This window comes from Microtus ochrogaster, unplaced genomic scaffold, assembly GCF_000317375.1.
Source record: "Microtus ochrogaster isolate Prairie Vole_2 unplaced genomic scaffold, MicOch1.0 UNK99, whole genome shotgun sequence".
NCBI classification, from domain to species: Eukaryota; Metazoa; Chordata; class Mammalia; order Rodentia; family Cricetidae; genus Microtus; species Microtus ochrogaster.
This window is the reverse complement of record NW_004949197.1, coordinates 996,028-1,000,630: the sequence shown is the minus strand read 5'-3', so window position 1 is coordinate 1,000,630 and position 4,603 is coordinate 996,028.

The following is a 4,603-nucleotide window of genomic DNA, read 5'->3' as shown; positions in this document are numbered from 1 at the left end:
GAGTTCAATTCCCAACAACCACATGGTGGCTCACAACCATCTGTAATGGGGTCTGGTGCCCTCCCTGCAGGTGTAGAAGGAGCAGCAGGCAGAATATTGTATACATAATAAATATTTTTTTAAAAAAGACACGAATATTCCAGGACAGGCTCCAAAAACCACAGAGAAACCCTGTCTCGAAAAACCAAAAAAAAAAAGAGAGAGAGACACGAATAAAAATAATAAAACAGAGAAACATATGCATCTACCTGGCAAGAGGTAGTTTTGTCAAGGCTGGTGCCCAACATGGGACTGACCAGTGAACCCCAAAACACACAAGAGTGTGGCCAGGCATACAAGGGAGAATGTACCCCGTAAGAAAATTGTACTATTGGAGAGGTAAATAGTGAGCACTTGGAAATAAATAGTAGATAGTAAAAAAGGAAAGTGAAAGGCGGGGCATAAAATTGGGAATAAAACTAAATATTTGTAGATATGGAACAAGTAAATAGTATTCAACTATCTGTACAGTTGCTTGGGTGTATCTTGATAGCTAGAGGAGCTGAAATGGAGCAGAAACAAAGGAAAAAATATTTTTAGAGTTTGTAAATATTATACTCCTACCTCCGTGCTAGCGTTTTATCCACCAACTCTTGTGGGCTGCTCCAGGTCTTGGAGAGGCCCGAATAACGCCTGGCCTTCCTGCAAGCGGCAGTGCTTTGGTCACCTTGCCACAGCTTCTATTGCTGCTGAGCGGGTGGAAAGAATGACCTAGCAATGGCCTAGGTTACCACTGAGATTGTGGCAGCCAGCTGAGTGACCCACACTGTGCGGTGCAGCCAGGAAAGGTAGAGACAAAGTAGTTTAAAGGGCTGTACCTCCCATAGTCAGCGTCCAGTTAGTTGTAATGCCTAGAAGCTATTTGGTCCATGAGCCAAGGAACCTATTATAGATAAATCTATGACTTAACAGATGAGGATTCAGGAATACTCCTAATTTTGTGATTACAAGATTTAAAATTTTAAAAAAAGACAATAATAATTGGTGTGGCTATACCCACCTAAGCTTGTGGTCTCACACAGCAGTCTCAGCCGCTATAATGGCAGGCACCTGAGAGCCTGTAAATTTGTCAGCCGCCTCTAACAGATGGGACTGCTAGACATAAAAGCATGGTCTGTGCCCAGCACAGCAGGCAATGAGGGACTGGTACCTCCTGGTCCAAGGTTCCCAGACAGGATGGCCAAGTGGTGGAGGGGGCATGGCTTGTGCTCCACCACATGACCCGGCTTCAAGCCCAGATCCTGGTTCCAAGCCTGATGACCAAACTGCACAAAAGTAGCCTCAGGGAACTGAGCCCCAGATCCTGACAGGGGTCTGTAAAAGTGCCAATGTGCCAGTTAAGCCTATCAGCTAGGCAGATCTACAAACTGGATTAGAAAAATAGTTTACAAACCTTTTTGTCTTTTTTTAAATTTATTTTTATTTTATGTGCAGTGATGTTTTGCCTGCATGTAAGTCATTGGGCATTAGATCTCTAGAACTACAGGTACAGACAGTTGTGAGCTGCCCTGTGAGTGCTGGGAATTGAACCTGGGTCCTTTGGAAGAGCAGTCAGTGTTTTAACTACTTAGTCATCTCCCCAACCCTATTTACAAACTTTTAAGAGAACACACAAAGACTGAGACCTTTAATTTAAGGTATCCCACAGGAGATCATGAACCACTGAGTGAATTTTTTAAGCAATGTAGTTATTTTTTTTAATTTATTTATTATGTATACAATATTCTGTCTGTGTGTATACCTGCAGGCCAGAAGAGGGCACCAAACCTCATTACAGATGGTTGTGAGCCACCATGTGGTTGCTGGGAATTGAACTCGGGACCTTTGGAAGAGCAGGCAATGCTCTTAACTTCTGAGCCATCTCTCCAGCTCCCCTGAGTGAAATTCTTAAAGGGAGCAATGATCCATATTCCACGAGAAAGCTTACAGAAGCTGCCTGACAGGTACTCTCCCAGGCAACGTATGCTGTACAGAAACAGCAAGTACATTACGTTAATTATGATCAGCCTTGGCAAGCATGTACATTACCTACAAAACTTACTCCTACAGCAGTTTTATGGCATAACGGTCCACTTTTATAGCTACACCATCCCATTTCACCAGGTAAGGTATTAAAGTCTTATTTTGAAGCAGTAGCTTGCCTAACACAGAAGAGCAGGGTAGAATCGAAGGGATATTTTGGCAAAGAACCAGCTATGATCAATGTTCCTTATACTAAGCAACATGATTGGTTATTCCAAAATAGTGATTCTTGGGCAATTGTGTTTGCTCACTTTGAAGGCCAGATTGATAATCTTTTTTCAGCTGATCTGTTGCTGCAATTCATATAACTACATTTCTTTATTTTCCCTAAAGATGTAGCAAAAGATCCCTTAAAGGATGCTATGTTAATTTTTTATTTTTTTTAATTTTTGGGGGGTTTTTGTTTTGTTTTTCGAGACAGGCTTTCTTTGTAGCTTTGGAGCCTGTCCTGGAACTATCTCTTGTAGACCAGGCTGGCCTCGAACTCAGAAAGATCTGCCTGCCTCTGCCTCCCGAGTGCTGGGATTAAAGGCGTGAGCCACCGCCACTCAGCTTGGCTATAAGTTTCACAAAAGTTCCAATCTCGTAGGATAGTTTGATAATTATGCTTTGCCACAGAGATAATGCATACTACTTTGCTATATTTTTTCAATATTTTTCTAAAATCTTCTAAAGCCTCTTCTTTCCTCTAGAAATATTGAGAACATAAAGTAACTCCTGTGTTTGAATCGTGACCTTCTCCCAGCAGAAACTACATTGTCAGTAAATGTATAAGGCAAACCTGTCACAGCTTGAGTCATGTCAGCTAATGGCTGAGACAATGATGGTTAATGGCATGAATGAAGTATGTGAAACCCATTGAGATGGGGTTAGGAAAGTCAGAGAAGTAACCAAAGGAGGAGGAGACAGGAGGAGTGGATTGTGGATTGCCATTCAGTAGACCTGAATCTTCCAAAGTGTCTCATGAGAGACAAATGTTTCAAAAGAATATTTTCCCTACACCCTGGGGTCCATATGCAGGCCAGAGGTTAGCAAACTATTGCTTGCCGACCAACTCTAACTCACCTGCCATCAGTTTTTATCCAATCTGAGAGTAATGAGTGACTACTATATATTTTTAGTGGTCAGGAAGACAGATAACACATGCTTGTAAACCCAGTACTTGGGAGACAGAAGCAGGCAGACCTTTGAGGCCAACCTTATCTACACTGTGAGTTCCAGGACAATCAGACCCTGTCTCAAAGGGAAAAAAGAAAAAACCAAAAACCTAGGAATACAACTCAATGGTAAGGTATTTGCTTAGCATATATGAAATGCTGTGTTCAATACCTAGTACTAAAAAAATGTATTTCAAGCTGGTGATGTTTAGCGCAGTGTTAGAACGTTTGCCTAACATACACAAGATCCCTGATTCAAGCCAAGCAGCAGTGGTGCACACTTAATCCCAGCACTCTGGAGGCAGAGGCAGACGGATCTCTGTGGAGCAATATTATACAGACCACATATTTCTGCACTGTATTGGCGGCCAGGCGCTCAAATCACAGTTGTAACTGAGGTGGTCACAATAGCACTTACAGACTGGCTGCCACTTGGGTCAGGATATACTAATGTTGTTCTCCTTTCTTTGTAATTATGGGGATTGCCTGGGAAGTGGTGTTAATCGAAGCTAGACAGAGCTGAGGAATTGACTTTAGTCCTGCTACCCCATACCCAGGAAACAGAATGCTAATGGACTTCCCCCCCTCAGTTTACCTTTGGAGATAAAAGCTGTTTGGAGAATAAATGCAGGTGATTTTCAGGATTTGAATGAACCCTGAGACTTCCTTCCGATATTGTTGTGTGAACTGTGTCTCAATTATTCCCATGCCTCCCGGTCCAGAGAGTTAGTTTATGTTGGGGTTGGACCCCGACAGATCTCTGAGTTTGAGGCCAGCCTGGTCTACATAGAGAGTTCCAGGACTACACATATCTTCTGGAACTGGAGTTACATGTAGTTGTGAGCTTCTTGACATGGGTGCTGGGAAATAAACTTGGGACCGTTGTAAGAGCAGTATATGTTCTTAACTGCTGAGCCATCTCTTCAAGCCCCAAACCCCCCAAAAGGTAGTTTGAGGTCAGCCTGGTCTATAGAATGAGTTCCAGGACAATCAAGGCCACACAGACAAACCCTGTGTGTGGGAGAGAATATTCTAAAAGTACAAGTCAAAGATATACTCACTTGGTATTTGTCTCCTAATGGTAGAAAAGTCTTTGTTTTCCATAGTTAAGCCTATATAAGAACTGAAAACTTAACCTGGGTGTGGTAGCACATGCCTTTAATCCCAGCACTCAGGAGGCACAGGCAGGCAGATCTCTTGTGAGTTAAAAGCCAGCCTGGTCTGCAGAGTAAGTTCCAGGACAGCCAGAAATACACAGAGAAACCCTGTCTTAAGAAAACAAAACAGGGGGCTGGAGAGATGGCTCAGAGGTTAAGAGCATTGCCTGCTCTTCCAAAGGTCCTGAGTTCAATTCCCAGCAACCACATGGTGGCTCACAACCATCT